Source organism: Rhamphochromis longiceps, linkage group LG18 (assembly GCF_057381845.1).
Source record: "Rhamphochromis longiceps isolate RC_006_pf linkage group LG18, R_longiceps_female_GT1.1, whole genome shotgun sequence".
Lineage (NCBI taxonomy): Eukaryota > Metazoa > Chordata > Actinopteri > Cichliformes > Cichlidae > Rhamphochromis > Rhamphochromis longiceps.
Genome location: NC_140574.1, coordinates 21,098,295 through 21,122,172, shown reverse-complemented (window position 1 = coordinate 21,122,172; position 23,878 = coordinate 21,098,295).

Genomic DNA, 23,878 nt, shown 5'->3' with positions numbered 1-23,878 from the left:
TATCGGTATCGGCACATATCCAAATTTATGATATTGATATCAGACATTAAAAAAGTGGTATCGTGCCATCTCTACTATAGAGTGCCTTGTTTATGGCTAGAATTTGATCTGATGACTACTGGGTGTACATTGCATGTTTGAACTGAATGCCCTCCTATGGCCAGGTGTGTTTTGCATACTTGGTTGCTGCAGAGATAAGAGATCAGATAAAAGATCACAGGTGATCCAGAATGCTGAAGCGAGAGTACTAAAAGGGACTAGAAAGAGAAAGCATATTTCTCCCAACTTAGCTTCCCCTCAGTGGCTTGCTTTTAAATCTGGAATCAAATTTCTTCCTGTTAAAAAGCAGCTTTTCCTTCCCACTTTCACCAGATACTTGCTCACAGGTGGATCTGATTGTTGGGGTTTCCATAAATTTAAATTTAGAATCACCTGGAAGACACCGACAGGGACAGCATCCAAACTCCCCAGAAAATTCCCCAGCCAGCTAGGGCTACAGTAATGAGTCACTGCTGTCCTCACGTGTGAACCACAAACCAAACAAACTAATTTGAAATTGATGTGGAAAGATCTAGAGTGCTTATGTAAAAGTTTAATGGGTTTCAAGGCTGTAAAATGAAAAATGTTGAGTTCACTCAAAAAGTTTTAACATCCCATTGGATTGTGGGTAACAATTGATATTCTAAGCGAAAACTCCAGTAATAAGTCTTAAATTACTTAGTCAGGCTATATAGGATTGGAAATAAAAATCAGAGTCGAGCATAGCGTTGCTTTCTGTTGGTAATTATCATTCCAGGCAACATGTCTGTATATGGATGGAATCGTTTTTGATCAAAAAGCAGCAGGATCATTGTAACTGATCCCTGTTGCTGAGCCTTTTGTATTGGTAATCTCTGCATGCAGTTATATGTCGGCCAAATTAAACACTTAAAGGCAAGCTTGCATTATTGAAAGATGATTACCTTATTCAGCAAAGGAACAGAAAAGGTGTGCACTAGGGCTGGGCTATATCATACCGTACATGGTAATACCGGTGTAATGTTGGGCAACGATAAGAAAATGAAATATCGCGATAGAATATGGGTAAAACACACATGGCAGCTACGCAGAATGAGAAGAGTGAAAGTGGATCGTTAAATGAAACGTATGAACCAGAATTGGTTTGTAAAAATGCTGCAACTTCAGTGGTGTGGAACTGGTTTGGCTTTGGTCCGTCAGATGCACAACAAAGCACTATTTTTGATAGAGCATGCTAGCGGGCCGTCGTTATTACCGTGTTTTTTGGAAAATACGGCACACTTAAAATCAATCCTTTGATTTTTCTGAAAATCAACAGTGCCCCTTATAATCCCGTGTGCCTTATGTATGAATTCTGGTTGTGTTTACTGACCTCGAAACGATTTTATGTGGTACATGGCGCTCGAAAATCTGTCAAATGTTTCAGTACAACTTTGCTAAGCTACGAAGCCGGAGCATTACGGCTACTGTAGGCTGGAGCCTCGCGGAGTGATATGTACAGTGCTTCAACATAATATTACGGTATTGTGTATGTATAACCTATTTTTAAGTTTTGTGGATATTATACATGGTTATGCTGAGGATATGTCGGCCAATTTCCACTGGAAATGCACTAATAAAGTTGAGGAGTTGTAAAGTATTTTGTCTAGTGTCAATTATATCGTCGCAAATTTTGCTTCGTTTCGTTTCCTTTCGTTTTGAGTCTAAGGTTTATTTTTAGCACCTGACGGCTCTTTTTTGCTTCTCATCCGTAAACTCTCTGCATACTCTTTCACGTGATTCTTTATTTTGAAAAGTCAACAGGATCTTGAGCTTTATTGTGAAAGGTTTACGTGGGAAAACAAACAATTGGATAGGGGAGCCACGCGATGGTGTTACCATCATTGTTGCAAACGACAACACGTAAAAATAGGCGCTTGTCTATCTGTAGTGTGGTTATATTAAATATTAGAGAAAGAGAGAACTTTAAGAAATTAATATAGCCGCTACAGTGACCATCAAAACGATGAAAAAATATTGCCGTAAACAGTTTATTTTACGACTCCACGAAACAAACAATAGCATAATAGGAAACGATAGACGTTTTTATATCGTCATCCAATATATATCGTTATATCGAACAGCCCTACCTGTTAACATTTAATATTGTCTTGATAGAACCAACCGATTCTGCAGCAGAGCATCCCCTGTTGCTTCTCCTGGCTCCCCAGTCCCTGGTCCCTCAGCTCCTGCTGCTGCACCCACATGTATGTAATTGTAGCATCAGCTGTACAGCATCTGATATTGATAACTGATACACACGCCAGTCTCCAATGGAGCATTTCCTCCTCAGCCTTGTTCCTGCTCTGGAGAGCAGCTGGGTCCTTTTTATTCCTGTCTCTCTGTAAATATTTATATTTTATATATTTATGTTTAATGTTTTTCTGTTTGAGAATGTTAATATTATTTCAAATAAATTTTTATAATGACTAATGTCTCAGTTCTACTACACAGCAAATGTTGGCACACGACTTGACACATGTAAAATTTATTTCATATTATACTAATGACATAATATACTAATATAGTGGGATGCAAAAGTTTGGGCAACCTTGTTAATAGCCATTATTTTCCTGTATAAATCGTTGGTTGTTACTATAAAAAATGTCAGTTAAATATATCATACAGGAGAGACACACAGTGATATTTGAGAAGTGAAAAGAAGTTTACTGGATTTACAAAAAGTGTGCAATAATTGTTTAAACAAAATCAAGCAGGTGCATAAATTTGGGCACCACAAAAAAGGAAATGAAATAAATATTTAGTGTATATCAATGTGTGTGTCTCCTATATGATATATGGGGTGCCTTTGTCTGGACGTGCTTCCCATCCAGAGCTCCACAGCAGAGAGGGAAGTTCCAGCACTCCTGGAATCCCTCTGTGATGGACCGCCAGTCTCCAGGTGAAGGCACAGCCATAAATTATTGGAATGAGACAGTTATTTGTTGCTAAATATACTGTCTGCTTGAGTATATTTAGTGTGAGGTGAAGCAGATAGCACTACACAGTGTAAATACTGATGAGGAAAGAAGTGATAAGAAAGATATATTGTGTGGGGGTTTGGTCTGACCCTCATTTTGTGACATCCTGGAACCCTGCTGGGATGTGTCTATAAAAATGGGCAGGCCAAAACAAACATTAGAGCTTTTTTTTTTAAACTACCCAAGTCAATAAAAGTGCCATTGTTAGCAATTTGTAAATTACAAAGTACTCTTACATGTCAAAGGAATAAAAAGCCTTAACATTTCTTTGTGCTTACTGGCAAAGGCGAGGAAACAACCTAACTAGGCAGATAATCTAGAGTTATCTGAAAGACAGCGGCCTGATTTCTTAACAAATACTCAAGGCTTTATATCAGTGTCTCAGATATCAAAGGTGTGTGAGGAATGCATACTGACCAACAGCGTCACTATGTGTAGAGTTGGCTTTTAATTGTCTTTCAAATGATATAACGTGTTTGTATTTGCAGTGTATTGTCAGAAATCTATGCGTATACCTGTAGGATGCATAATTGTGCTGAAAAACGTGGTTAACTTTATTCAAAAAAGCTGATTTTTTTGTCACTCTCTGCTCATTGGTTCATTCATTTACTGTTTATCCAGTCTTGGCAAACCTTTGGCACCATCAGAAAAACAAAATTGGCACCCTTGTTAGTCCACATCAATGCATCTTTTTATCTTAAACATTTAAATGTGACATGAATGCGCTGCTCTGGCACATACCTGTAAATCCATAAATCCAAACTGTCTCCAGTCAACAAATAAAATGGCTGTTAATAATAAACCCAGGCCAGGAAGGACAGAACGCAGGGAAAAGACCAGCAAGGCAGCTGGAGTGACATGCTGTGAGCTTTTCCATGGTATGCTGTCCTGTCCAAAGTCTCTGATCCATGACTAACAGTTAATAAACCTTTGTTTTCTATTTATATCTCCTCTTTGCTTGTGTCACTATGTTGCATGTAAAAATAGAACACCCGAGTAAGCAAAAGTTACATGAACTAAAAACCACATGTCAAATTTGTACGTTTCAAAGAGTCAGCATGATCTGAGTCAGAGTGTCCTATTAAAGTGTTCTATTAAACAAAGCCCGTTTAAGGAACTGACTTTGCATGTGTGTGTGCGTTGAGCAATAAAGTTGCATGGACAACCTGTAAACAAAGGTTATTCATACTTGAATGTTTTCCATTTCCCTTTCGCGGAGATAAGGTATAAGCACAGATGTTACAGACCACATTCTCAGGTGAAGGTGAGAGGTGGTGACTGGATACTCAGGAGGCTAGACATTGGTGGTGGTGGTGGAGCAGGGTACGCAATTGGATGAGGGGGACTATAATACGAGTGAGAGATTACTTTTACTTAGGAACTTTCTGAGAAACTGGCTTGGGAAAAGGATGGAAATCATTGAATGAGAGTAATGTTGACATTTTGTGAAGTGACAAAGGAAATGTGACAGCAAGGAAATCCAGTTTATGTAAGTCCTTAGACATTAAGTCTTTTATGCATTTCCATCCCGTCCATCAAGGAAGCATTCCCTAATATTTCATTAAAAAAATTCCACCTTAACTCCACGTAGCGATCATGCTTACGTATGGCGGTATGAAGAAATAAGCTCTCTGAAACTCTCTAAACTATTTCTGTCACTTTTAATCTGCAGATGAGAGCAGCTGCTTACATGTCTGGAACACTGACTACGCACTACAGATAAAAACTTATATGCATTGTGAATTGTCTGAGCAAAATAAAGAGAAAAATTAGCATGCTAGTTATTTTCCACCATAGACTGGCCTTTGTATGACACAGGCCATAAGCATAAACGTACCCCTTGCCCTAAGTAATGTCATATTTCGCCTGGAAAACTTTTGTCCCTCAATCATGGAAATCTTTGAGCACTCTGCACGTACTACTTCCAGAACCTCTGACCCTTTTGAGTTACGTTTATCGAGGAAGTGCCCCGAAGGTCAGCTCTGCTAAAAAAAAAAGAAAAGAAACACAAAGTAAGTCTGGAGTCCTTGGAGATGACGTCAGGTGTGGCTGCAGGTCAACGTCAGCTCAGGCACTGAATTCTTCTGTCTTTTTAGAGCTTTAGTACTTGTTCCTTTATTTGGCCAGTCACTCCATAGATGTGGAAACTTTAAAAAAGGGCATCTGGGATCATGTCATGGCTTATTTTTGCTATCTGATAAAATGTTCAGTGATTCACTGCTGGGTCAGGGCCATCGGAGATAAAGAGTAGTTTAAAACCAGGCCTGACAAAGGACTCTTACTAATGTCTTAGCTTTTAACCAGAAGCATTTCCACTGCTGGGCTGTTAAGTAACCCGATTAACAATTTTGCATTCAGGTTTAAAATGTACTTAGAAATTTTTCCTGTTCTAAAATCTGCACATGCTTCCTTTACATTTATAGAGAATAATAATCTAGAGAATGTCCTTTAGAAAAGTGCAGAGATTTGAATCTGTGAACCTTGCTGATAATTATAGTACTAAATTACAGCCATGAATGTTGAGGACATAGGTAACAGCATAAGTGGGTCTATAACATTGCATTTTAAATCCCCTGACTCTTTATGGGCACATTTTTACAAGAGCTGCCATTTATAGTCGGCTCGAAAATGACCTATTTTCATCGATGTTTTTAGAATCGAGAGTTACCACTGAAGGGTGAACGAAAGCAGCGGAAGGGCCTCCTGCAGAATGTGAAGTAGGTAGTGTTTAAGTTGAAAAAATCTCTTCATTTTCCCAAAATTATAAAAAATCATCCAAACCAATTAGGCTCCAATATGCATCTTCTTTTTAGTATTCATTGAATAGGTTGCAAAAGCATTTCTTAATTTCACAGGGGCGAGTCAGAATTGTCAACATTTCATTCCCAAAACTCAAAAGCGAACGAGTGTTTTTAAAGCAATAAGGCAACAAATAACTGTCTCATTCCAATAATTATTCCAATAAACACATCCAATTTAACATGACTATTTTTTTTGGTGCTGTTTTCCCTTTAAAACTCTTTGCAGCACTGCTCTGTTTTTTTTCTTTTCCTTTTTCTTAAGTGAAGGTCATGAAGTGTTCCCCCCTTTCTGTCGGTTCCTTCCTTCCGTGACGCTCTGTTGAAAAGTTTCCGTGCAATCTTCCAGGTGTTTTGTGACCTGTGGCACTTTTTTTTCTTTTTGCAAACAGACTCGGACTTCTCCTTCCGCTGCATGGTTGCTAAACAGGTTGTTTAATGAATACAGGTGCTGTGGTTCTGCTCTGCCTATCAGGAAGACATGATCAATACTGTAGGCAAGCTGCGTTTAATTGTCAGCGCTGCCTGAGAGACGAGAAACACTCCCCGCCCATCACATGCAACCGACTCAGGGCTTCGTAGCTTTTCTTTATGCATTGTGGGATTTATACATCTTGTTTAAACCCTCGACTCTCTGCTAAGCATGTGTAATGTGGCCATCATGCAAAAAAATGAGAAAAAAAATAACCTATCATGCAAAGAAACATTAGAGTTTAAGAGCCAAGTCAGTCGTTATTCATCTGTGAGTTGAACAAAACATTTGTATAATTACACATCCAGGAAAATTCTGAAACAGACTCATATTGACAGGATTCTATTATGCACGTGCATCAAAGCCTGTTGAAATAAGATCTATGCTATGCACCGAGGTGTTGTTATGGCTCTCCCAGGGATTCACGGCTTTGTTTTCTCTATTTGAACTCTGCGAAGGCAGTTTTCTACCCCTACACTCATTCTTTTAAGACACATTAATGGTAACACAAGTTAACAAAGCAGAACATTGCCATCCTTCAGTCCTTTCACCAGAAGGTGGCACTTTATCTCCTTCTAAAAACCACAATGAGTATCGGTCCCAAGACTGCAACACTGTTTCTGAAGATTTACCAGTCAGGTCATGCTATGAAAACAACTCCTCAGGTTCTCTATTACTGATAGACGTGTGCAAATATATTTAATAGTTATTATTGATTTAAGGAAAAGGGATAAAATATAAAAATTTAAAAAGATAATAAGCGGTTTTGGCACTAAATTTCAACATGGATTGGCTTAAATGTTTGGCTCCAGTGTGGTTCTGCCAGGCCCTTTGTGACCATGAACCTGACCTAGAAACAGATGAAAAGAATATGAATTTAATTATGATAACAATTTATCTTGCTATCTAGTCTGATAAAGCCAAGTAATTCTCATTTGTGATGTCTGATAAGGAATTGTTTTTTTGTTTTTTTTTCTGGGTTCAGTGATTCCCTCCCCGATAAATCCTGTTCCCTACTACAATACTCTGGCAGACAGTGGCCCAGTGTCCTATCTCCCCTCAATTAACTTCAAACTGCTCTCCATTACACGCTACAATGAGACACGCAATTTCATTACCTCACACGGGCTCATCAGAGCTACTAATTGTTTTTCTTTTCATTTTCAGCATCCCTCCATCTCCCAGGGAGTGGGTGTGAAGATATGCCATGTTCAGAAAGATAGGAATATACAGGAGGTCAGGGGAAAGGGAAAAGAGCATGAAACGGTTGTCTGGTGTACTTGCCTTTTATTGGTTCAGTGGAGAGCAGACCCAGGGACTTAGTCCATATAACCTCCAAAGGCCAGGAACCTGAAACACTCACAGATACTTAATTCGTGATCAGCAAAAGGTCAACACAGACAGACACGTACAGACAGGAGCCGGATGCATCTGTGAACTAACTTACCGATGTCTGTGAGGCTTTCTATGCTTTAAAAACAACAACCCATCAGCTGTGTCTTGGCAGAATCTAAAGATCCCATACGGAAAAGAAATAGTAAAAACTTATATGTGATTACTCATGAAAGTGGCCACTTTCGCATTACTTTCATACATTGTTTTAGTAAGTATCCAAAACATACAAGTTTCATTATATAATTATATAATATAAGAGATCCGCAGTGTCAAACTGCTCCTGTTGCTAACTTTGTTGGTTGGTGCTATGCAGGTAGAGGCCATGTTGGGCTTAAGGTTTGTTTATTTGCACAAGCCAGCCAGTTGCCACAGCTAGAATTTGTGCCAGTGACAGTGAACCCAAACATTTAAGCTGAGGGTGCTTAAAACCAACACAATGAGCTTAAATTCCAATAAAACCAATAGAAGTTGTGATTACCTGAGGGTTTGAGGGGTAAGGAGCACCTCTCTCTCTCTCTTTCACACACACACACACACACACACACACACACACACACACACACACACACACACACACACACACACACACACACTTTCATTTGATCCATAAACACACTGATTATACAATTTTAAGCGCTGTAGTTGTATTGAATTAAACATTTGCTTCCTCTCACCAGGCTGGGAAAATGCTGGAGTGCCAGACATTTGTGAGCTGAGAGAGAAAACCTGGAGGCCAAGAAGCAGGAGGTTTTAACTGCCATTTTACTACTCAGACAAAAGAAGCTTCCTAATTAATAATGCATTAAATGGCACATATGAGTACATGTAATGTCACACGCAATGGTCTCCCTGCATCAGTAAGACTAGCACAATGACTCATTCTCCTTGGAACAACCTTAAATTACAGTTAAAATGTTTTTAAAGGTAAGAATTAGCCGAAAATGTAAAAGAGTACAATGGTGCATGTGTTTAGTGTAGTATGTGTGAAATGTGAAATTTGTTGTAATTTTGATTCAGTCTGTCTGTGGGTTGGAATTACTGGTTTGTTGGCTGCAGATAAGAAAGGTTACCCTATGTTAAATTTCACACATTTTCGTGCGTCTTTCACACTATTGTTTCAAAGCCTTAGCCGTCCTTGACCACTGTCTGCTCTCCCTGTTCCTTCCCATATCTGAACTGAATTGAATGCATCCAATTGAATGTGCCCCAATGAGTGAGATGTGAGGCAAGGTCTTCAGTCTCAAACTGAAATCGTTTCGGTCGTGATATCGAGGATTTGATTCGCTCGCCCAACCAGCCGAGACCAGTTTGTGATGAGGTGCTGGTCTCCAACAGAGCTGTAGAAATCACATCCACACTGTTTCACCTTAGCTGAGGCATACAGCCTCTACACGGAGAGAAAGACGAATAGGAAAAAAAAATGCTAAACAGGCTGAGAGAGAGAAAAAGATAAGGAGTGAAGTCTTTGAGCTTTAAGAAGAAAGGTTGCCTGCCCAAAATCCTTTGCAGTAGAGCATATAAGAACAATCAAAGCTTTCAAAAACACACACACACACACACACACACACACCATCTTTGTGCATGTTCTTATTTGTATCTTAGCTCCTTCCTGCGCCTTTGTTTTTTTCTCGTGTAGCTCTGGTCTATAATGGTCAGCCAATGTGACATAAGAGGAGAGGACCTTCATTTCAATTAAGGTATAAGAAGAACGGTGAAACCTTTCGTATTTTAATTACTGAGCGATCTGCATATATTCAAACAACAGCATAGCCCAAGGTGCCCTCCGTACCCTGACATGGAGAATAAAAGTATATTTCTTCTTTTCTGTAAAGGGGCCAGGCACAGAGGCAACCTGGCAAACTCTCATTATGTTTTGAAGATCTGTCTTCGCCTGCAGCGCCCAACCTATGCACCTTTTTGCTCATCCTAGCTGAAACAGATAACAGTGAGCAGCCTCAACCAGGTAGAAAGCATCGCATTTGAATGTCAACTGTCAAATATCAGAAGAAAAGCTACAAATGGCGCGGCGACGTCAGAGTCGTACAGACGCACATTATCTCAACATGGAGCAACTCTGATAAGGTGAATAAAAGCCGTGGGAATTTTAATCATGATATCAGGGATTAGACTTGTGAACTGAATGGCATTAATTTTAAGTTGCCTAATGCTGCACTGAATGCAAAATGAAAACAATTCATGAGAGATGCATAAAGAATAGTCATAGTAGGAGGTATGTTTTTATAATCGACACAGTTCTTTATTTATGCAAATACTGACTAATTTGTAATTATCTGAGTGGGTGCATGTTCAGGAACCTCTTTTTAAAATCATAGCAGCACCTACATTATATTGGTGAGGGGAACAAGCAAAATAGAGAGTATGGGACCTGAGTGTGAGATAATGTATAGTATTTCACATATTTAGGGAAGCCTACAGTACATTATTTTCAGGCTTGGTTACATCTTGCAGAAAATAGTGGGTAAAGTCCATGAATACGCAATGTGTGAATAGAACTGCTCTCGTCTTTTGTGGTCTGTCAGATATGGGATTCAAGGTTCTTACAGTGGTTTGCCCTGAGCTTGCATCAGGTTGACTGAGATAATATGTTGCTTCCTCGGAGGTCCAACTATGTTTTCTTTTCTTTTTCCTTTTTTTGCTTGAGGTATACATGTGTGGTCCTGGTCTATGTGTGTTTACCGGTCAAAAATTGTCTGGCCATTACTTTTTTGATGCAACTTATGTATTGATGAGCAGATGAACTGCTGTTTCCAGTTGTCTCTGGAGGACTCAAACACTGACAAAAGGCTGGGGGTGCATGCTCACCTAGTCGATAAACAATCTGAGGACCACAAAAGAAACAATAGCTACCATGCTATTGCCCACCCAGCAAACACGTCCTTTCAAAATGTCAAATGAAAACGCTGTTGCAAGGGTGCAGTGTTCTATTGATTGAAAATGGTCCCATCATTTGACCACAATGACCAATTTATGGACTATCTTCATTTCAAATACAAAGTGTAAGACCAAGACAAGTGTAAGGCCAGTGGTTATTTAGGAAATAACAGAAAAAATACATAAAATCTGTGAGTACCTTGAATTCTATTAAAAGCAGAAAATAAATAAACTAAAACTTAGATTTATCATGCCTGGAAAAATATTTAAAGAGCAATAGTGGGCACCTAAAAAACACCAATCGCAGGAATATTTTCTAACAACAATCAACAAAGAAATTACAATGTAAAAAAACAGTGATTCAGAAAAAGTTTGGAAAAAAGAAATAGGTCCCATAAAGGGGTAACCACATAGGAAGGGATTTGCTCTTTGCAAGTCGCTAACAGTTGATTGCTAGTAGGCATTGCAGACTCTGGTTGCCTAGGTAACCCTCTAATCTATTTACCCCAGTTGCTTCAATCTTTCACCCAGAATTTGAAAAAAAGTTTCAGGATCTGCCCGCTTTGAGTTACTAGAGGGGTTTTTGCCTGTCATGGCTAGAACTCGTCATATGATTTTTTTTTTAAAGATGTCCACTTGATACATCGCTGTGACTCTTTTTAAAATATTTTAACATAAAAAAAGCAAAGGCCAACCGTGTTGTTTCATGTTTTAAATCTGTTAAACACTGACCTCCTTTAAAAACTGTAATAGTTCACAGTTTAATATCACTCTCAGGAGCCCAGAGAAGTATCTGTGTTTGACCAAACCATGTATTTACCCTAGTTAGGAGTGCCACCACTGGTCTTCTCGTTGCCATGTGGTCTGTTCAACTACTGGCACCTCCCCATCAATTTCTTCTTCCTTCTTCTAGCTATCACCAGCTATCTTTTCTTCCCCTCAGGCAAGTAAATCTGTGTTTCAGACCTATGCACTGTCATCAACACCACAGTCATGTTCTGCTATAATAACGAGGAAAATGTTCATGATCTTTGATACAGACAAAGTATAAGTTAATACACGGTGGCACGGTGGTTAGCACTGTTGCCTCACAGCAAGAAGGTCCTGAGTTCAATTCCACCATCAGGCCGGGGTCTTTCTGTGTGGAGTTTGCATGTTCTCCCCGTGTTTGCGTGGGTTCTCTCCGGGTACTCCGGCTTCCTCCTACCGTCCCAAGACATGCAGCTTGTGGGGATAGGTTAATTGGATAATCCAAATTGCCACTAGGTGTGAATGGTTGTCTGTCTCTATGTGTTAGCCCTGCGACAGACTGGCGACCTGTCCGGGGTGTACCCCGCCTTTTGCCCTATGACAGCTGGGATAGGCTCCAGCGCCCCCCGCGACCCTGAAAAGGATAAGCGGAAGCGAATGGATGGAATATGAATTTCAAAACATATGAAAAAAGTCCTACAGAGCTTGGTGTGAATATGCTACTGAGCATCAATGAAAGATACAGACTCTCAGAACAGAGCTTCATTTTTCTCCTTAGTGCCTGCAACCAACTTGTTTTTATGGAGACGTATTACTAAAACAGAGATTACTAAAGGCTTATACTTGCTGACCTTACACTGAATGTGCAAAACCTGCTTATTAGTTTGAAATACATCTTTACTTCCTCCCAAAGTCATTTAACACTGGCATAGCTGCAGTTGAAAGAATATGTCTTATTATCACTGTAAGAATCTAAAGCAATGAAATCTAAAAGAAAATCTAAGCAATACGTTCTTGTATTTTCATGATCTTTGTGTTCCTGTGTCCAACTTTTTGATTTTGGTGCTTCCTGTGCTCATCTGTTTGTGTCTCACTGCTATCTCTGTGAGTTTATTCACATTCTCTTTTACTTTCTGTCTTGTTTGTATAAGGCTTATGGTTTTCAGTGTTTTTACTTCCCTCCTTTGTTCCATTTTCCACCCTCATTATTGAGTTAAGTCCAAATAAATGTCTTCTAGATAAAATGATGAAATTGCTACACTGTGTTTCCAAACGGTTGAAGCTTACTTTTACTATGATGTCGAAATATTCAGCAAAGAGACGTTGTTTTTAGACATTGTTCAATGGCATAATTCCTGACTCAGGAACAGAAGAAGAGATATTAGCTATATTTGGGGACACTTATCTATATCTGTGACCTTTTAAAGTCTTCACTACATAGTACATATAAATCTAGACAGGCACTGATGTCAACTGAAAGAGACCACAAGGTGGTAAGTAGTTTATCTGAGTAAGCTACTGCATTGTACTTTGGGATAAGCACTGGAGTGCATTGCTTTGTAAGTATATCTCCAGCAGTGAAGACTTATTCTAGTACTCTAGTAGTGCAGAAAACCATTGTTATCCAAGATGCTGTGTGGGAGTTGGCCTTTTGTAATGAAACAGACTGTATAGACAGCTGCTCTTGTTTGCTAATACTGGAGTTTCAGTACTCTGCAATGCTTATGTTAGCCTGTCAGTGATGGTGTATAAAGTGCCAAAATAAGCCACCTTTGTCTTGTAAAGCTAAAACTAAATGAAAACACATACATGCAGTCGCATATAGGCACTACAGTGCCCTTGCAGTTGAGTTCTGCCTTTTTCATTCTTGATGGGCTTAAATTTCACAGCTGTGCCATCCAGATCAGTGTTAAAATGAAATACCTTGTACTGTGGACATAAAATCTCTCAGAAGTGATTTAACCTCCCAGTAATTTATTGGAGTAGCAAAGCACTATATACTGCACATGCTGTCCAGGTCTTTCAGTAAAATTACTGATGTGAAAATGTAATGAATGACATTAGCAGCATTGTCCTGCAATACTAATCCCATTTAAAGACGATGATGGAGGATGGAAAGAAGATTCGGAGACATACTTAACCTCAAATCATATGCTTTTCGATAAGGAGGCAGTGAAACATTCTAGCAGTGGGTTCATTTCCTTGGTAGGGCTAAAGGTCACTTTATTTATCATCCATATATCTGTAGCTTGGGACATGGAATAGTGGAGCTATTTCAGCAGCCAGGTTTCACAATATTCAGATTTTAACATGCGTTCTAAGGTGCTGGAAGGCAAAAAAGTTAGTTAAACTGAAGTCTATAATTATGAGAATGTATATCACATCAGCTTTTGCAGCGACACTTACCTTGTGGGTATCTTATAATTTGTTGCAGAGTAAATTACAACCCTTTAGAGATAATCAGTGAATCAAGAGAGTTGTGTAATCCTGTCTATGTGTAGCTTCATTGACGTTTTTGCACCCAGGGGTTTTGAGGGGCAGGTGTACTAATGCTGCTGCTACTGCACTCTATGTGATCTCTGCACACACAAAAATAAAAGTTGTGTTTTTGCTTGGCAGCGGAATAATTTTCTGTAATAACATAGCTCCTTTTATAAAAATGACAAACAAAATATCCAAATCAGAATCAAAAGAGCTGAACTATCTCCAAATGATGAAGCATTGAAGGTAAATGTGGTCATATGAAAAGAAATCAAAACAAAACTGAAGACAGCTGTTGACTTACTATAGTCGAAGTGCCTGCTGTTGTGAGGAGATTTAATACAGCTACTGTGAAACCTCGAGGGGTAAACATATTCTAGCCTTTATATATTTTTCTTCATTCCTAAAGTCAGTTTTTCCTCTTTGCAAAAATGCAGGAGAATGCTCCAATTCTACACCTGTGTTTGTCTACGTATGTATGCATCATGCTGTCCTATGTGGTGTGTTCTTCAGGGCTCAATGGTTTCGTGATGAATCCTTATGGCCCAGCAGGCATCTGCCTGTATTACAGCTGGGCCAGACTAATGAACTGGACCCAGACACAGTCATAATCAGATTAATGACTATGTTCAGGTATAAAATGACCAAAATCAATGGGGAGAAAGGGAGGTGGAGAGAGAGGGAAGCCAATCCATAGCAAAGGATGATTAGACACTGTGGACAGGCACAGAGCCAAGGTCAGAGACCAGCCAGCCAATTCTAGGTCAGAGGAAGGTACTAAGCCAGGGATCAAAATAAATGTAAAAGGTGGCCCAGTAGTCAGGGGCCTGCAACAGTCTGTGAGCTTGCTGTTGATGCCATACGGAAAATTATTCTTAATGAATGCAGATCACTGATATTTTTGAGAGACACATGAAGACAAAGGTCAGGGCCAATCTTGTCTTGTCTAGTCATATCCCAGAAGGCAGTTTGACTCATGGCATAAACTTTACAAAGGACAGAGATCACAGTGTGACTGACTAAAATTAAATTCTGTTTTTCTTGATTCTGAGCATATGTCAAGCAAAAGCAATGCTTGTAAGGCTGCAGAAATAAAGGCCTGTCTAACTAGAAAGAACTACAGGCATACTAATTTTACTATGCCAACTTTCATTCATGAACTGAAGTAAAAACAGCTTATGGGAAGGTGGGAAAGAAGTCTTTGTTTGTACAGAAGGCAGACTGGCGTTTTTGAAAAAAATAAAAGCAGTAACATTGATCAGAGACTCTGGCCGCTAATGTGAAACTGTCTTTTACGTCACTTGCAGAGCAACAATATAATTACGACTTAAATCCAGAGTAATGGATGTGCCGAGCAGAATCCATGCTGACACCAGCGAGGCTCCGTGGAGGACAGTATAGAGAACAAGCGGCTATGGTCGGATATTGCAATAAATAAAAATTACTGGCACTTTGGGTGGTAGGCTAGAAGGAAGGGCAGGTTGAAAAGCTGTGTCATAATCAAAGTTAATGATGTCTACGTCATTAATAACAGCAGCCCATACAGATAAGCTGGCAATGTTGTACATAACAAAACTAAGGAGCTTTTGCCTTTCTCTGGCTACATTTTGGTAGCAGCAATGAAAAAAAGAATGGCGGAATGCAAACGTGTTTCTCTTATTGAGAAAAGTAAATACCAGCAGGTGAATTCTTAAAGTCTCTGAGATGCTAACAGATGCTAAACATTTTGCATTGGATATTACACATGGAATATGATCTGTGGATGCTCGGTGTCCAAAATCCCCTGGAGAACTGTAATTTTAATTTATTTGGTTTGGGACACGCTTTGGAAAATCTATTTAAATATTCATTCAGTGAAATACTGTGAAATTTAAAATTGCCAATGGTAATGTTGTACCAAACTTTTTGATGTCCCAGCATGATTTTTTAATAGGTTGTTGATATTGGTATGCTCTTTTTTCCTCCCCCTGCTTTTCAAAGCCCCACGTGCACACATGTAGTCCTTTCCCCATGACCACCACATCACCATCTCACACAAACACACGCAAACACAAACCGTTTCATGTCGCGGGGCACATGCGAGTCTCTTCACAGCAGGCACAAACAGTGCATGGGATAGCGCTTCTCATTCTAATGTATCAGCATGAGACAGATGCCACCCTATTAAAAAAAGGAGTTTTAAAGCACTTTAATACTATGCTTAAAAATTGTGACTTTATCATAGCACATTAAAATATTACAGAAATATACTTTTATGTTCACACAGCAGCATTTCTTAAAGGTGGATTTTCTCATTTGGTTTGCTGAAACTAAATCATGCTTTGATAAATACATGTTTGTTGTCTGACATGGTATAAAATTCATATGAGAAAGTGTGTGAAATTGATGAAACTATTTAGATGCAACAAGCAAATTTGGACTGACCTTGTCTTAGTGATATAGCACTTGGCCTTGACCTTCATAGAGTTACCCATGCTTTGCAGTATAATGCAAGCTCAAACCGTCAAGCATGCTGTCTCTTTAACTGTGTACAGAATACAATCTTTCCCCTTTAGCACACGGGATCCAAAGATGTCCAGATATTAATGTGTCAGACCAGAAGACAGTTTTCTACTTCATTTGAAAACATCTTAGCATTTTTGCTTTTTCTCTTATGTTTTATGTTTGTAGGATTAACCTGTGTTTACTGCCAATCACAAGTGTTCCAGTGATTTCCACTGGTGGACATTTGGGACCAGAAGCTCATGGCCGTTAAGTATAGTTTTTCAGAATAAAAAAATATTTTTTTCCATTTAGAAACGCTTATAACTGTTGTGTGATGTTTCACCAAGATGAAACCTCTGGTGCAACAAGTAGGATGACTTTCTGCAATCAAAGATTTGCTTTGCAACTTAACTCAAGCGGCACATCCTTCCCCTGATTCCCATGAACGTGGTTCTGTCCTTTTGTCATAGCTCACATACATATACAATCAGACATGCTATTTACATGTTTCTCCAGCTGATTAGATCATTTGAAAAACAACATACATATTGCTTTACTGTTGTCGAGTGGATAAGGCTATAATTTTGCTTATTGAATGAAACTATGGAGCTCTACTTCTTCAAAAGGTACAACGCAGACAGTCTTTATCAAAGTGTTGTGGTGCATAAAACAACCAGGAAAAGAGGAGGAAATGTTCGAAGAAATGCTTAAATTACCAGGGCATGCTCATTTCCCTACACTGATGTGGGGGTTTTCTTTTTTCAGATGTGACTCAATTATCTGTGATTTTCGGATTATGGATGTACTACTCAGGATTTACAAACAGGAAATTTTAATTACAACAATGATGCAAAGACAGATTTTCTCATTGTTTGCCGTAATGGTTGATTAGGTGGATGAACTCATTAAACATTTCCTCTATAATTAGCAAGATGCTGACAATCCAATTTAAGAAGGATAATAATGAATTAACACTTCAGGTCCCAGCCAAAGTCTGCTGACAAAAGGTTTGAGTTTTGCAGTTGAAATACCTTTGGATCATGAGTGATGCTCTTCGTTACCTTAATTTACAGTCTGCAATCATAATATGCATGGCCTTGAAAGTATTTTGGAAGACATGCTATAAAAAATATAGAGAATATATTAGATACACTCAATTGATAATTTTTCTATAATATGAGACTCGAATTCCACCACATCCTAAATGTGCTCTATTGGACTGAGATCTGATAACTGTGGAGGCCATGTGAGTACAGTGAACTCTTTGTTCTGTTCAAGAAAGCAGTTTGAGATGATGTTTTATCCCGCTGGAAGCAGCGATTAGAAGATTAACACTGTGGCCACAAAGGGATGGAGATGTTCAGCAACAACACTCAGGTAGGCTGTGGTGTATAAATGATGCTTAGTTGGTACTAAGAGTCCAAAGCGTAGTGAGAAAATATCCCCCACAACATTACATCTCCACGAGCCGCCTGAACTGCTGATACAAGGCAGGATGGATCCATACTTTCATCTCGTTTACTCCAAATTCTGATCCTGTCACCTGAATGCAGCAGAAATTGAGACTCGTCAGACTAGGGAACATTTTCCAATCTTCTACTGACAAATGCCGGTGAGCCCGTGCAAACTGTAGTGCTAGTTTTCTGTTCTTAGATGACAGGAGTGGCACCTCATATGGTCTTCTGCTGTTGTAGCCCAAGTATTTTCAGGTTTGATGTGTTGTGCAATCAGACATACTCTTCTGCATTCCTTTGCTGTAGCAAGTGGTTATTTGCAATTGGGTTGCATTTCTATCCTCTGACTTTTGACATCAACAAGGCATTTTTACTCTGAGAACTGCCATTCACTGCATACCCTATAGAGGGATGTGTGGGAAAATCCCAGTAGATCAGCAGTTTCTGAAATGCTCAGACCAGCCTGTCTGGCACCAACAACCATGCCACGTTCAAACCCCTTAAATCACTTTCCTTCTCCATTCTGATGCTCAGTTTGATCTTCATTAGGTCATGTTGACCATGTTTTATATGCCTAACTGAGTTTATACCACATCATTGGCTGATTAGATATTTGCATTGACAAACAACTGATATACCTAATGAAGAGACCGGCGTAACCCTTTTACTCATGACTTCTTGCAGGTTATTGGTATAGATGTGGATAGCTTGACCACAACAAGCTGCTGCTCTCATCACACATTCAGAATGGGTCATCCATTGAGTGGTAGTCAAAGATTGCCAAAAGTCTCCTTAGTTATGCTCACTACACAGTAGGACTTATGAATAAAACACACCAAGATCAATAAATTATTGACTATGTGTCATCAAGTAAGGATATCTCCATTGAAAAACTCATAAAAATCGACGTGTATGCAGACAAAATCCATTAACTTTATGTGGTCAGTAATCAGAAGAATTATTATCCTGACACAATGTTAATGCTACTGTGGCACAATGGATGTAAAAACAAAGAAATCATCTTTGCAGTGAACTAATCGTTGCAAACATATAAAGGCACAATTTTAGACTTTAAGTAGAAGATGGGTTTATTGGTCTGAATATGTCTTTCCACTCCATGTCTATGTAAGTGTCATACAATATTCAGAATAAATACAGCTTGTGAAGCAGTAATTTTCTGTGCTTTCAAAAAAACCCAAACAGCTACATCTCAAATATGTAATAACAAGTGCACATTTCCATGCAGATAGATTCGAATTAGAAAAAGATATTTAAAAATGCTCGCACCATCACTTTGCCTGTGTCTGCGCTCAGAAGTTAAATAGTGAAGTGGTTCTGGCTGTCTATTTCTGAAGAGCAGTGAAGCTATGGGCCCATTTTCTGTCTTTTCCTGACAGCCCTGTGATGTGTACAAATCCCCCATTCCTCAACTGGGAAATCAGCCTTACTACAACCCCGTCACAAACAATCAGCACTCATTACCCAACACGTAGCACTACATTCTACCCCATTTACCTGCACTGTCTAGGGTGTGTGCTTGTGTCTGTGCAGGCTTGGCGCGCACAGCTTAGGATCATTTTGTTTGTGCAAAATGAATTGTGAGCACTCTCAGCGAATTGCTGCTAGCTGCATAGATTTCAGTCGTTAACTTGGTGAATGAGCTCTATTGTCATTGCGTGTTGATGTTACCTAGGCCTTCTGACCTTGTACTGAGTAGAGCAACTGTCAAATTTAGAGAGGTGCTTTTATCGGTTTGTGCCCCAACACTGAGCACTCAACCAATTACCTCCCTGTCAGACATAAACATGTATGCCATGTTGCTACTCTCTGTGTATGCCTCTTTGAAGGACACGATGATCACAACCAACCTTGTGTCAGGGAAAGGGCCATTCCATGAATTGAGTGTAATTGGCGAGGAGAGCTGCGAGCTAGTTGCTCTGTGCGTAAGCAGATTACAGGCTGGCATAGCTGAGACCCCCTCAGGGCGGCACAACATGGCTGTTGGTACGTGGTGTGTAAAACAAGTATGTCACTCATGAATTATACATGGGAGAATGCCCAGCCATGAAATTGGGAGACTAGAGAAAACAAGGGAATATGAGCAGGTGAAAATAAGGGAAAAGCTGAAAGAAGCACAGAGCGGGACCTTACTTCCTGACAATTAAACAGTAAACAGATGTAGTCATTCACCAGCAAGCCAGCAGGAATTTGCTGAAAGCAGTGAGCCCCAGTGTTTCTCCCATTTTGTATTGTTCACAACACACTGTCACTGTTTTGTGTACTAACCCTCTTGCTAACAATGAGCTTTCTTGCGTAGCGCCTAAATTATTCCTTATCGTTTTTGCCAAAGAAAGGTTTTCTCGTGCAAGCTTTTGTTCTCCCTTGCAAGTGTGTCATCTTTAGGATTAGTCCCTTTCATCATTTTAAATAGTCCCTTTTGGACAATTAAGCTTTCCACAAAACACTATGCTTCACTGTTCATTAAATGAGAATTACACAGTTGTCTATACATAAGCCAGATTATTATTTGGCACATAGGCTAAAACTTTTACAGAGCAGTTTTGTACAAATATTTCACGCGCGTATACTATGCGTGAAATGTATTTGTTTGCTGATAGCATAATAATGACTGACGCTAAAGCATGAAACATAGGGAGGCATATAAAAAATACAAAAAAGCAACAAAACAAAACATAAAAGTAAGTACAAAATTGCTACATGCCAACCGGGGAAACTAAGCAAAAGGCTGAGATTGCTGACCAAAAAAAATGCAAAAATGGCCAGAAGCAAAATACTGGCAGGCTACCTAACTATTGTTGGAATGCTGCAATGGCTGACACACAAAGACAATCAAGCAAAGAGTGACTGTGGAAAAATACAAGCACAGGAGAGCTAATGAGGTGAGTGCGAGCAACTGAGTGAGGCAGCAGGGCAGGTAGAAAAAGGGGGCTGATAATAACAGAAGAGTTATGCCATAGGCGACTCTGCCTACCTTAGCTGTGCGTGACAATTGCAGAACATCTTTCTTTTTCATTTTGGGAGCAGTGTTAACAGGTTAGAGCAGCTACAAAGCCTGCGTGACATGAACAGCTCGAGCTACACTCTGCTGTAGTGCGCCATTCAGAGTTTTTTTCATTTTTAACAGCTGTCAGCAAAAATAGGCAGGAAACAGTCTATTGATGGTCATATTGCCAGAAACATTGCATGACTGACACTTTTCACTTGGCTTCAGCACGGATGACATGTATAAATACGTCACAGGCTCACAATGATTGCACATTACTGAATGGACACTACAGAAGGAAAGTAATGTCGGCTATAATGATAGTAATTAAAACGGAACATTAGGTCAAGTGCTGTGTTTTCTAGTTCACTGCTAAAGCACTGAGCTGACCGTGCTTTAGCAGTAAACCCAGTGGCGTGGACCTGCACAGGCATGGGAGCCACAGCAGTTTACCATGCTATCTGTCACACATAGGTGAGTTAAGCAGTGTGGCAGGCACCTTAGGGTTTGCTCACAACTGAGGTAAATCAGATCTTTTTTCCCCCTCACAAACACATCTACAAGACTTCCTTTCTACTGTGATATGCAATCAGATTGAACTTGTGTGTGCAGATGTTAGCAGCCTATCTGCACGTGTTGCTGCTGTAACCCTGTAGGTGTTGGTAACTACATGCTGGTGATGCAGTTTCATAAGGCAGAGGCACAAAACAAAGCAGTCGCGCTGTCAAGCTGGGGTGCAGCAGCCAACCTGTTCAGCTTCTGTAGATGGACTGCTGCTCTTCATGTTGGCTTCACTAACATGCTGCTGGTAGCAGCATGGATTCTGTTCAGCATGTCCAATACTTTGTATTTGATGCCGTCAGTGTGTTTTGTTGAAGCAAAAAGAGACTCTGAAATCTGATTCCAGGAGCTGAGCATCCAGTCTGAGAGTCTTCATTCGAAACCCATTTGGAGTTGAATTTCAAAACACTCCCAAAGGTGGTCTGGATCTGATTTGCAAAAACACATTTTATGTATATGTATGTGTCATTTTTGTTCTTCAGATGTTATAAATTTAATCTGAATCCAATCTGGATATTCCAAAACAGATTTTGGCTGTAAACTAGACCTTAGTGAATATGCACAGCGCAGCAATAGAATAAATGAATGATTCTCTGCTAAATATTCCTGGTGGGGATTTTTTTTTATACCATGGCTGTTTATTGTATCATTGTTTAAAAAAAGGCTAGTGTCTTTGGCTTTGCATATTTCAAATAATGAATGAAAGCTTTGAGAAATTACCCATTAAACCCCACAAGTAAAACATCTAGGGATCATTTCCTTTGCAAATATTTCTTACCATACTGAAACCAAGAGCCTCTTGAGAACATGGTGAAAGCATTTATTATTGGCACATTCACATCAGATCAGTGTTTACAAAGTACAGTATGAACCTTTTCACTTAAGTGATTCAATGATATAAGCATGTGTTGGCCTCAGTGATTACATTTTAAATACAAAGTTTCTATACTAGAAGCATGATTTTGTAGATTTGTCCTCACTGACTTGCATGTGTCTTGTCATGAACCAAAGACTCAAACCAAGCAAAGCCCCCAACTCCCACTAAGCTGACCCACATGAGATTATAACATTAAGGGATTAAAGCACATATTCAGATGTGTGGGTCGGTAAATGTTGCTAACAAAATGTCTGGCTAGAGATGGGCTGATCGATCCAAACGTGGGTAACCTATACCTATACCAATGCTGGTATTGGTATTTGATCGATGACAGCACGTATTTCACAGTATTTGCAGTATTTTACAGCACTACTTCTGGCATTATTACGTCTTCAGAGAGAACACGATGTCAAATATAGTTGTGCTTCATTTAATATGTTATTAAACATCTTATTTAAGGGACATGCAGTATGGACATAGCCTTCTCAGTATAATGCTTTAGAATTTATTAAAGTGAATTCTGCAAAAATAAAGTACAATACTAAATGGGGATTCTTGGGTATTGAGAAGAACATACAGCATCTGTTTACTTCTTATTCATCGCTGTTGCAAATTAAAACGGTTTATCTTCATCACATTTTATACCAAAATTACAAGATGGCTGCGCTGCAGGACCCAAGCAGCAGTACATTAGCCCACTGAGAGTGTCACAGTTAATAATGACGCTCATTTCAAGACACATGACAAAACAAAACAAAATCAGCACGCAAAAAAGCCCAGCCTCTGATCGAGACTGTCCACTGCCAAATGAGCATTGCCAGTGCAGCTTTAGCAATTCAAATCACCTCTCTCCTGTGCTTTGCATTAGGATTGGGCAGAGAGAAAAACCTTGATAATGGTTTTCATTTACCCCCCAGCCAGACTAATCACACTGCCACTGGTTCCACTCACTGCTCTGGCTGACTCATTGGAATACTGCAACCCTGCACTGTAGGTGGCAGTGGAGCAGGTTGATACCCCAGCATCAACCCGTGTGCCAGAGCCAGTTTTCAGCACACAACCTCAGAGCAATAACGCAGAGAATTTGTCACAGCATATAAAAAAAGAACACTCACACATTTGGGTAGGTTTATGTTTGGAAGTGAATTTGAACACCAGTGTATGCAAACTCATCACCAGGGGACAAATGCATAAAAACATGCGCCCACACAAATCCATGCATATGCTGGTAACCCACACACAGAAACATGTATTTAATGCATTTAGAGAGGAAGAATGCACATTAAGAATGTGTGCATCTCATGCATACTTCAGACCGTGAACACGAGAGTTAGGAGACTGCATTTCTGAGGGAGAAATGAAAAAGTAATGGGAAAAACTAAATCTAATATGCAATGAAGTCCTTGTAGGCGGCTAGTTATTTTCACTGAGTGAATGAATATTTTGCAGTCTAGTATTACTACTACTAATAAGAATAATTTTATGTGCAGCACATCTTATCTTTTTACGTGTTTTGGTTATCCATATTGCTGTTTTTCAGTGTTTTTGCTTTTGATCCTTTTTTTAGTTTAATCATGTAGCTTTTTTTTAAACTTCAGCCATGATTTTATAATATTTATTATATTTTCTTATTCATATTCAGCATCTTTCACTTCTTTAATGGCAGTTATTG